Source organism: Hydra viridissima, unplaced genomic scaffold (genome assembly GCF_058129835.1).
Source record: "Hydra viridissima isolate aposymbiotic clone 2 unplaced genomic scaffold, HvirCarnegie_v1 scaffold_15, whole genome shotgun sequence".
Taxonomy (NCBI): Eukaryota; Metazoa; Cnidaria; class Hydrozoa; order Anthoathecata; family Hydridae; genus Hydra; species Hydra viridissima.
Window position 1 is genome coordinate 57069 of NW_028324314.1, and position 12110 is coordinate 69178.

The 12110-nt window shown below is 28.6% G+C and overlaps 2 pseudogenes across 1 annotated transcript; both read right to left on the bottom strand.

The window, feature by feature from the left end:
* Nucleotides 1-1512: 1512 nt before the first annotated feature.
* Nucleotides 1513-2587, bottom strand: LOC149877999 (uncharacterized; annotated as a pseudogene).
* Nucleotides 2588-3100: 513 nt separating this feature from the next.
* Nucleotides 3101-4909, bottom strand: LOC145183516 (uncharacterized; annotated as a pseudogene). The gene is made up of 5 exons (XR_016447640.1): nt 4828-4909; nt 4439-4609; nt 4132-4211; nt 3439-3643; nt 3101-3294 (listed from the first exon to the last, which is right to left on the bottom strand). The product of XR_016447640.1 is annotated as an uncharacterized LOC145183516 (transcript).
* Between the last annotated feature and the right edge of the window lie 7201 nt (nt 4910-12110).

Here is a 12110-nt window from a genome sequence, read left to right on the forward strand (position 1 = left end):
TGCATGCATAAATGCATACACTCGTGCATTCTACACACATCTAAGTTATTAATTTTTCAATTAGTGCTACAAGTTTAGTAAAATTTTCATTTTTCAGCAAATGTAATAATTATAAAAAACATGACAAGTTTTGATAGTACAAAGAAAAGTTGCAAAATCGAAATGTTTTTCATCTATTATTTGTCTTTAGTCAAACTTGAAGTTTTAATTGGTGGTGGGTCTAAATAAAACTTATACAAATATAAGAGAGAAACTTTTTAGATTTATTTCTTGAATTCCATAAAAATTTTTTTATTGTATGATAACTGCATTATAATGTGTATAAAATACAAGGTGCTGGATTAATATTGACAGTTTTTTAATCCTTGTTTCTCATATGACAATAAAAGATAAATATCAAGCACTCTTCAAAATGCAATATATAGGATTGAGATCATAGTGTTAAGCAGATTGTTTGATTGTGAAATTGAGAAATGCTAATATTAAATACTAATTAATCTTTTTTTTACCAATAATTGATCACTTTAAATAATTGTGTTAAATCTCACAACAGGGTTTTGCTAAATTTCATTCTTTCATCCAGCTTCTCTATAGTTAATTTTTAGAAAATACTTTGGAAAACTTTTGGAAGTTGACAAAGGCTGGTATATCCAAGGTTATGTAAAGCACATGGTGGATTAGACTGATGGCAGGGGAGTAGACCTAATTTTAATGCAGTTTAAAAGACAATCTTTAACTGTATTTTGTTTTAGAAAGAAAATATTTTACCACCTTATGCTTATCTATAAATTTTTACTTCCAAAGCTCAAGTAAGTTATTATCTCCTGATTTGTTAGAGTCAAATTTTAAAATGTAGCCTGTGCTTGGGGTAATGAAAAGTGAAAAAATAATATAATCAGGAAAAATGTACACCAGGCTCGACCTTTAGCCTTTTAGTATTATAGGCGAGTAACGTTTACCCCTTAAAAAGTCAAAAGACCTTTTGGAGCCTCAAGTTCAATAAGAACATACACTTTAAATAGATAAATATAATCATTTATATTTAATAAAAATAAAGTACTATTTTTGTTAAATATGAATGTTTATATTTATCTGTATATTTTCATCTGTTATCGGCTGTTTCTATAAAAACAATGTCGGCCTTTGAAAACGGTATACTTAACGTCTAATTCTTAATGCGATCAATTCCGCGAGGTGAAAACCAGGCTTGTGGAGCCGCAAGTTTTTTTCACGGCTCGGCTCCGGCTCCAAAGAAGTGTCCGGCTCCCGGCGCGGCTCCGGCTCTATTTTAAACTATTTTTCATCTTTGACCTAATAAGTTAAATTTAAGTTTTGAATGAAAATTAAAAATATTTAGGCTTGTTTCCCAAGTTGCATAAAAAATACACCTATTAGTTTTTATCCAACGCTCATTTTTAAAATGTTAATCCATTACTACCACATATTTATATTGTAAAAAATGATTTGGGGGCAAAAAAAAAAAATAAAATATTCTATCAATATAAATTTTTTGCTTTATTGTCATTGTATTTCAAACCCAAAATTAAATTTCAAACAAGTCAAATGTATTCGTTATTTGTCCTAAGAAATACCAAATCATCAATAAGATCCGATGTCAAATGGCTTCTTTGGTCTGGTGTCAGAAATTTGAGTGCTAAAAACACCCGCTCAACACTAACTTGCGTCATTGGAAGCGCTGTGACAATTTTGCACGATGATTGTATAATCGAAGGGAAAAACTCTATTCCTTCCAGAGGTTTTTTGCACGTCGAGGTTTCTTTTTGTTTCAAAAGGTCGTGCGCTAGTTTAGGTAGACTTCGAAGTGCGCCTTTAAATTCTCGCTCCTCAATCCAAATGTTCTGAATAGATCTTTGATCAGATTGCTGACTCTTTTTTTTTTCTTGCCTGATCCATTCTCCTAATAGTTTTCTTTTTTGGAGACAAGTCTTTCATTTTCGGTAGAAAAAATTTCACAATCTTCCTCCAATCTATGAAAATCAAACTTTTGCTTATTAATCTTTTTTTGAACCAACCAGAGAGTGTCCTCAGCAATTACCTAAAATTTTTAAAAAGATAACAAAGTAAATTTGCTTTAAAAAACTCTAAAATAATAAATATATTTTCAATTTCTAATCGAAGTAATCAAAATTAAAATCTTTTAATCAAATGATGAGAAAAAATACCTGTTGTTCTTCGTTTAGAAGACATAGATAGTGTAAGTCTGCAAATACCGCTGCACAGCAAAAAGGATTACTCATTAGGATTGCTTCCCTAGTTTCCATAGATTGTTTTATGGCTTTAGCAAAAACAGATTTCTTAAAATCACCCTCCATTAACTGTTCTTTTAACAGTTCCAAAACATAGACAAAGTGTCCTGGCGTGAGATCCTCAAACTGAAAGGTTTGAGTAGCAATAGCAGGTTTTTCAAGAATACTTTGTAATTCCTTTATTTGTTTCCACTGATATGGCTGCACTGCAAAACTCCCTTTTGGATATTTTCCTTCCAGTTCTTCAACAACATCACGTAATTCTAAGAGACGCTTAAGCATTTTAAATGTACTCGACCATCTAGTTATATTGTCTATAACTGCCAACTATATTATAGAACATATTTTATTCTTGAAAAATAACAAATAAACATATTTATTAGTTTGTATAAAAAATTTATAAAATTACTTTAAAAGGTTTTGTATTTTTGCAAAATTGCATAGGAATTAGAGCACGACAAGCTTTTGCAACTTTACGAGTACGCTCAAGTATTACTTTGATTTCCGATTCTTTCATTGCATCGGTGACAGCAAGTTGAAGGGTGTGTGCACCACAACGTTGAAGATAAACAGTGTTCATATTTTTGGAGATTTCGTCAAAGTAACCATCATGCTGCTGTTCACAGAATTCAGAACCCTCAGTTTCACTACTTGCATCTTCAATAGTCTGTTCCATGGTAAAACAGCATGTTAAGCTTTCGAATTATTTGAAATCTCATATTTTTTTAATTTCCATATATACCATAAAACGCAAACTTTATCACGTAAACTGCTAATATTATTGAGTTCTCTTAATTAATGGGATCGCTTTTGCATAATAAAGTCAATAAACAAAGTAAAATTTAAATGTTGTTGAAAAACATAAATGAAAAAGTTTATTGCTAACAAATATCTTCTGGTTCATTTTCATCCACAATATTGCCTTTCATTTTCCGCCTTTTGAATTTCCCTACATCTTGCAACTTTTCAGCCATTGACTGCTTTATCATCCTGCTATCGGCTCCAGGATATTGTTTCTGAACATACGCTACAAAACAAAGCAGGAAATACAAAACTTGCAATACATAAAGTAACGAATTGATTATTGGCATAAAAATATAACGTTTAGTAATGCTAATTAAAAAAATGATGCACCAATAATTTTTACAAATGACTTAATTTGAAATCTTACCCAACAGAGCAGCAACTTTTGATGGATTCAATGCTTTCTTTGCAACTTTTGAAGAATTACAAACACGACCTATTACTGAACTCTGTGCCATCTCTTCTTGGGTGAATATCAAATCCATGAGCAGCCTAGCAAGATGAGTTGCTTTTGTCGACTTAATCATGGAAAGCTTCGTGTTCGATACTGTGACACCAAAGCCCAGATCAATCTAAAAGTTATAAGTAAAACTTATTTTAATTGGTAAAAATATACCAAGTCATCCAACATTTACACATATAGCAACTAGATACAATTAAGCATGTTTATCTAATGCTGATCATATTAGCTTTTGACAAAGAAAAATGTTTTCTCTTTTTGATGTATCTACTTGGCAAAAGTGACAAACTTAATAGATCGGCAATGCAGATGCAAAAGCTGATCTATCTTTGCTTTGCCAATTAATAATTACGCTTTTTGTAACAGGATGCAAAGACTCAAAAGCAAAATTTTACCGACCAGACGTTGGCAAACTATTTTTATATATTCAGTACGGCACTCTTGTGTCGACCTGAATATATAAATAAGTTTTCAACAGTTTTCAAATTTTAAAAATACTTCCTGAACTCTAGTAATGGGAACAATAATAGTTAATAATAATTACAGTAAATAATAATTAAATAATTCAAACTGTTCCAGCACTACAATTCATATGTATACCTCATCAACTTGTTGAACCCCAAAGACATTCTGCGCATCACTTAATGGAGATAGTGAATTTGCAATAAAATGTTGATTCTCTAAAAAGGCATTTATAGGTTTAAAAATTTATTTTTAAAAATACAGGGAAACAAAATAAAACCCTAATAACAAAATAGATTTAGAAAAAGCAAAGAAAAACACTTTTTCGGTTTTTATGTCCAAACCTGTATTGATTTGATAGAACTAAAACTTAATTAATATCAATAGGCAAAAAACACTTTCTCAAATTTTTCTTGAATTAAACGAAATAAAAAAAAGTTCTTACTTTGCTGATTTGCTGACGGTTTGCAAAGCTTTACTCAGTGTTGTTGTATGTGCCGCAAAACTTGTTAATTGGGGTAAAACAATAGGAGAAGCGCTGTCTAAACACTCTGAACTAGATTGGCTCAGGCTGATGTCAAGCTTTGTTGCATGAATCCAAACACTTTTGGTAAATCTATAACAACAACAAATAAAAATTACATACATTTAGCATATTCTGCAAGTAAAATTGCATCATTAAATATCTAAATAATTGTTAACTAATCGATAGCACTTTCCAGAATAGAGTTTATCTAACAAAAATATAAACTTTCTCAAAACTGAGCTGGGCAAATATAAATTAACACATTTAAAAAAATATTTTTATCAGAAATGTAAAGAAGCTAAACTTACCATCATTCAATTTACATAATACTTGTTTCATTCGTTCATATTCTTTTTTAATTTGAGCATGTTCCTCTGCTTGCATAGTCATAGCAGCAATTTCTGTAAAGCTACTGCACAACGGCTACTCCTAAAATTGCGGAGGGGGTTTGGGGTGGACAAAATTCCCCCATTCCATTTTTAATATGGCCCAACCGCCGCTAATGATGAATATAATTATTATTTCTCAAAGTTATAAACAAAAAAAAAATTTCTCTTGACTATGTTTCCAATATTACATGTTACATGCATTATGATTTAAAATTAAACCAACTGGGAGGCTAAATAAAGCTAATAAAAACCTATTCTAAAAACAGAAAATAATAAGTGTCAATAAAGCAATGTTAGCAATCGATATTATAATAATTTAAAACGATTTATTCAACAAGTTCGTTCAACAAAGATTGAATAATATTTGTCTACTATTAAAAACAACATTATAGTCCATTAAAAATACAAGAGAGCCGTGAGTCGCGAGATTTTTCCGGCTCCGGCTACAGCTCCACCAAAAAACAGCGGCTCCACGGCTCCGGCTCGGCTCCACAAGCCTGATGAAAACTCGTCACACACGTTTAAACAAAAAATACTACGAATGACAAAAACGAAATTTTTTCGGAATGGCCTTTAATCACCTGAGAAGTGGCGTAAAATAATTTATAATTTTCGCTTTTAGCGCTCTCGTTCGTAGAGACTTAAAAAGTTCTTAAAATAAAATATTAGAATCAATGAAGATAACTTTAAATTTTGTAATTTGCTTGTTTGCTTGTTATTTGCTTGTTTTTTTAAATACGTTTTTGTTTATTATACTTTTTATTTGCTACTATTTTAATATTTAATTTTTTTTGTCAATTATATTTTTATTATTTACTTATTACATCATTGACTATGTAAGAATATTTAAAGTTCTTTATTGTAAGATTGTATAATTTCAGATTGTTTCAAACTAATTACTTATTATCAGTGCTGTAAAAAAAACCTTGATGGAAAAAGTACTAAAAATACAAAATAAAATTCTTTAAAAGTATTTAAATTATGGATTTAAAGTAATAGTTTTTTAAATACTTTCCAACACTGCATGTATGTGTGTATATATATATTTATATATATATAGTATAAACACTTATCTATTTTTTTTTAAACCTTCAGAAGGAGTTGAACAGACTGTCAAAGAACAAATAACTAGATAAACGTTTGACTCTTTTATTACTGCTCTCTTCTTTAAGAATATTGAGCACTCTATTTGTAAAATACACTAAGAATGTTAGTGTATTAGACAAATAGAGTGCTCAATATTCTTAAAGAAGAGACCATAATATTGTTATATGTTAGTAACATGATATTGTATAATATTTCCTAACATAATATAGTTATATGTTAATAACATAATAAATTTATATATATATATATATATATATATATATATATATATATATATATATATATATATATATATATATATATATATATATATATATATATATATATATATATATATATATATATATATATACATATACATATTAGGGCCCTGCAAATTGACATTTTTTGTTTTGTTAAGCTTTTTTTTTTCCAAAAAGATAAAATTATTTCTGGGAACAAATTCTTTTTGCCCAGATTCTATTTTCGACGTTTGTTTAAAAATGATATTCGAACTGTTTTCATTTACTCTTACTCCACCCGGGATAAAAAACCCATTTCAATTACATTTCAGCTTTAGAAATCTAAAAAAACAGCAACATTTGCAAAATAAAATATGATTCAAAAAAACTTGAATCTTTTTTTTTTCGACTCGAATCAAAGCGACACTTGATTTGCGAATCGAATCGAAGCAATTCGCAAGGTCCTAATATATATATACATATACATACATCATATATTTATGTACACTCTTATGTATGATCAAAATTTTGAATGTTATTATTCCAGGCTTTCGATTTAGTCAATAACGTGTAATAAATCAACTGTATTGCCTGCATCAAAGCAATATCATTGGTTATGTTTTTGATTTTATCGATTGAATGCTTTAATTTTGATTCTATCGATTGAATCATCAGTCTGGTTTTGTACATATTGATTCAAAATTAATAAATTATGATAGAAATTGATTCAAAACAAACAAATATTATAGTATACTATTTTTTAGTATTACAACCATATTCGCGTCTTGAAGAGGAAACTTACCTGTTGTAAAGAAGGGAAAAGTAAACTAAAGCAGAAAGACTTTTTCTTGGAACTCGATATAAATATTTTTTGTATTTGGTGTTTAAATTTTATTTATTTTTAAATGTCTTTTTGCTTGAGACTGTTAAAATCAATATGAATATATTTAGAATATTTTTTACATAAAGATTGAAGGAATGAAAAATGTATTTAATGCATAAAAGATATTTATATTTTCATTTGAATTGTATTTTGATCTTTTGTGTTGATTGATATTTATTTGATGCATAAAATAAATTTATATTTTTTAAATTATACCAATGTTGCTTTTTCTTCAGTTTGTCTCTATTGCATTATTACAAATATTACAAACTTTATAGCTTTATATGGAAAAATTAAATAATTTATCAAAGTTATGCTCTAAGTTCAAAACTTGTTTGTGTTTTTATTTAGATATAATGTGAAAATTGACATTTTGAAAGAAAATCCGAGTAGTATTTAGAAATGTGACCTTTAAAAGTTAGAATGAATAAATTTATTTAATGTGTTAAAAAGATATTAATTAAATATATATATCAACTTAGTTTCTCCGCGCGGTGGCCTTGCTTGTCAAGGTTCGTGTTTCGGAGTTAAAGAGTTGAGAGGGGGTTTTACCACGAATAAGAACAAAAAATAAAAAACACAAAAAAGAGCAGCCTCCTCGACTGTAGTAACCCCCTCGGCCTTAGGGAGGTGAACAATGTAATATAGCGCTCCGGTAGAAGCAGGTAAAATCCTTATTTTTTAAAATTCTGTAACCGTTTGCATAGCAGTATATTGGTTTAGGTACTTTACCTAAACATGCACTGATTTTAAATTATCATTTTTGGATTCTTTGTTGTTTCGGAATCTAAAACGTTCAAACCTTTTTTGAGTGGCGCTCAAAAAATGTCTTTTGCCCACTACATGACGACTTGACCCTGGTTAATGTCACCCAGTGTAGTGCAAACGACAACTGTAAATATCTGAAAGTTATAGGGTAGTTTGATTGTTCTAATGATAGAAATAAGATTTTGCAATATCCGCATTAATGTTGATGTATTAAATTAGTATAAAATTGATTTTTTATTTATTTATGCCTAGAAACTAAATGATGGAAGCAGAAAGCGTGTTAGAATAGGTTTCCATTTAGTACAGAGACAAAGGGCAGTTGATGTTTTTCTTGAAAGCACATTGTTTATTGCACAATAACATTTTTTACACATTTTTGGAGGATGGACAAATTCCAAATCTGTCATTTCAACATGAAACAGCTTCTCTAATTTTTCTTTAAGAATTTCTCCTATAAAATAATGGTTTTTACCAAGTAACTGTCCACAAACTCTGCAAAGGAGTTTAATATTTTTGTTGTGAAGTTCCATTTTATCTAATATTAGATAAATATTAGACTATTTAAAAAATGGTATATATATACAATTATATAATTTTTTTTTTTTTTTTACAAATCCTAGTAATTCATTCATATTTATCAACCAATTCCTATATATTTATACTCTTTTCGAAATCTCTTTCTCTATTTCTCTTTATATATATATATATATATATATATATATATATATATATATATATATATAGTCACATCGGAAAAGAGTACCATAGCAACAGGTTACAAAAACCTAACGATTAAGATTTTATTTTAACCCTGCAAAAAAAATTGAATTCTCATATAAGCAAAAAATGCAAAAAAGATAAAGAGTTCATCTTGCTGAATAAATAAAAATTTAAAAACTTCTACGCTCAAAATTTTTTTAAAAAAGGTTTAAAGACTATAAACAAAAACAATAAAAGTAGTTTTAGCTGAAAGTAGATTTTATTCACATTCAGAGGTTTTGTATTTTATTTAAAACATTTCTTAGTACAGGTGAAAGTTATTTTCACAATAGTTTCATTTAAAAAATAGTTAAAAGCCTATTTAATTATCTAAAATTAAACAAGTTACTCGTTGTCAATGATAAGTTTTGCATCCGTAGCCATTTTTAAAATTTTAAACTTTTTTAACTTTACTGCGCATGCGTATAATAACTTTCCTCTTACAAACGACCGTGCACGACATCCCATTTTAATACATTAATATTGTGTATTGTTCTCAAATGCGTGTGCTGCGGGGTTGTCGTTGAACCAGCGGTTTTTACTATTTCATAACATATTTTACATTTTGCTGTTAGTTTATTTGATCCTCTTAAAAAATAAATCCAAACAGAATTTTGATTTTTACATCGCTTTGTGTGTTCCAAATAAATAGTTATCAAACAATTTTGTAAAATTAAAACTGCTATAATTCCTGCTATTATTTGCTTACCTACTTTAGAAATATTGATCCAAATAATTAAATACTAACCGCACTCAATAAGCAAATCTCAACACTGTTGAAAATCGTAAAATATAAGAACATGAAGTTATACCAAATGTAAAAATTATTACATGTATATGAAATAAAGACATGAAACCGTTAACTGCAACAACGTAATAACGCAATAACGTAATAAGCAAGTCTCAACAAGTTATTACACATGGATGTGAAATAAATACATGAAACTGTTAACTGTAATTTAGGAATATTTTCTCTATGTCTACTTATATTATGTAGGATGACTGTAATTTACAACTGTTTTCTTTATTTCTTCTTGTAGAATTAGAATGCAGAATATTTAAATGTACAGAAACAAAAACACAACTTAAAAGTTGAAGGGAGCACGAAAAAATAAATTTTAATTTCGGAATTCGCTGGAAATATTTTTGGAATTCGAAACTATATCATTAAAACGAATTCCAGAGTTCTCGAAATTTCGAATTTCGAGATGCAATCCCTATAGTGTTAGATGTACTGAAAATATTCTAAAGCATACATCTGATCGCATCATTTTGAAGATATTCTAAAGCATACATCTGATCACATAGTTCACCTTTTGAATCTATCACTGACATTTCATCAATATTTCATGTTCAGTTTTTTTTTGGATACTGAATTGAAGTAAGTTCTATTTAAGAATATTCGTTAAAACCTCTGCAAGTGAAAAATCAAAGCAGAGGCCAGCACTATCTTTATATAGTACTTTATTGAAAGTAAATGACATCGATAATAAAAAATTGGTTTGTGTGTGGATAGATGGGTGTCCTTCAATGATTGGATAAGAAAAGGGATTTCTCTTTTGAAAAAAAAATTTAAAAAACCTCTTGACTTTTCACTGCATCATTCATCAAAAAAACTTAGCAGTACATGTATCATTTACTGAAAAAGCAAATTTATGCATACAGCATAATATCATTGCTAACAATATCAGAGCATAAGAGCTAAATCATAGAAAATTTAGAAGCGTTTTCGATGACATGAACAGTAACTAGTTTTTTATCAATGTCTAAGCAGAGTAAAAGTGCTTAAAAGAAGTTTTTTTATTTTTACAAAGCAATAAAATTTATAATGAACTTGAAAATGATGGATGATGCTGTCTTTTACCTTTTCTGTGCAACATCACTGAAAATCTAAATGAGCTTAATTATAAGTTAAGGGGTAACAAAAACATTTTACTTCAGAGATAGCAACTACAATATTTGCCTTTAAAGAAAAACTTTATGAAGGCTTTTATAAATATTTTATAGATTGTTGTCAGGAACAGTCTTATGAGTGAACTAAACGTTGTGATATTTTCTGGCCTGTAAATCAGTGAATCAGTTGTAAGTTGTTTTATCTCAAATGAAAATTCGGTTTGAGAAACTTTTTTTATTCAAAAGAAAATGTTTTAAACTTGAAAAGGTTTAAATGTGGAATAAATAATATTCAATAAATAATGTAAAAAAAATTGAATTGAATAAAAGTCAACTCTAACAAATTAATTTTTTTAAATCTCAATTTTGCTAAAATGATTTTTATAAAACTTAATTCTTTTTTTTATGTTATTTATTGAATATAAGGTTCAAATAGAGGCATGAAAATTAAGTATTTAAAACTACACCCTGGTGTTGTGATGTAAATTGCTTCAACTGCTGCATTTTCAAAGTATGTTTGCTATTACTAGACTTTCTTTTCAGAATATTTTGAAAGGGTTGACAGTTGTCAATAAAGTTGGCCACCATCACACCATCAGAAAAAATCCAGACAGAAGCCTTTGAAAAATCAAGTTGATAAATATTGTTAACCTACTATTAGACTCAAAAGTTTTGTTTCTTTTTGCTAAGTTCGGTTTTTACGAAGGGTTGGCACATAGGTATTTGTAATGGAAATGTGAACGATTTTTAATCTTCTTCTTTTTAGCAGAAAAATGTTTCAACTTTTAAACTTATGAATAGTTTCCTATAAAAAATGGAATTGATATTATTATAGAAAACTAAAAACTTTGGTTTTTAAGAGGACACACACTTAACGGGTTTAGGTTATTCTATGCCTCAGTAGCTTCACCAACAGGGAATAATTAAGACTTAATTATTTGAGAAGTATCTACTATATGCCAAATTTTTACTCTGCAATATAACAAAAAATAACAGTAAGAAAAAATATATCATTGTTACAACTCAAAAACGTATAGAACTTTAAAGATTGTATCATTAAAATCATGTCAGATCAGTTATCGATGGCATATCTACTGTTTTTAATAACTTCAGTACGTCAATGAGCCAAAGGCTCTATAAGTTTGTCAATTTGATCTTGGTTTTTTATGACCTGTAAGTTCTGATTCTAGTGCACCAAAGGTCATTACGGATAATCTTGAAAAGCATCCCCCAAACCATCAAATTTTGACAACCCTATGTTTTAAAGTTCCTATTGTGTACATGGTCTTTTCACATTTCAACTGGTCTTTTCACATTTCGTTTACTATCTGAATCTCAAAGGCTAAACTTCGACTTTTCCACAATATTCGTCAATATTCACCATCAAACATCTACCATCAAATTTCATTGATTTGCAAACCCTAAATGCGACTTTCACTTTTTTAACGGTGCGAATGGGTTTTTTTGCTTCACATTAACTATATAAACTATGCATCATCAGAACGTAGCCACAAAGTATTTTTTGAAATGTAGGTTCAATTTTTATTTCACGTTAATAATTTTACGATGAG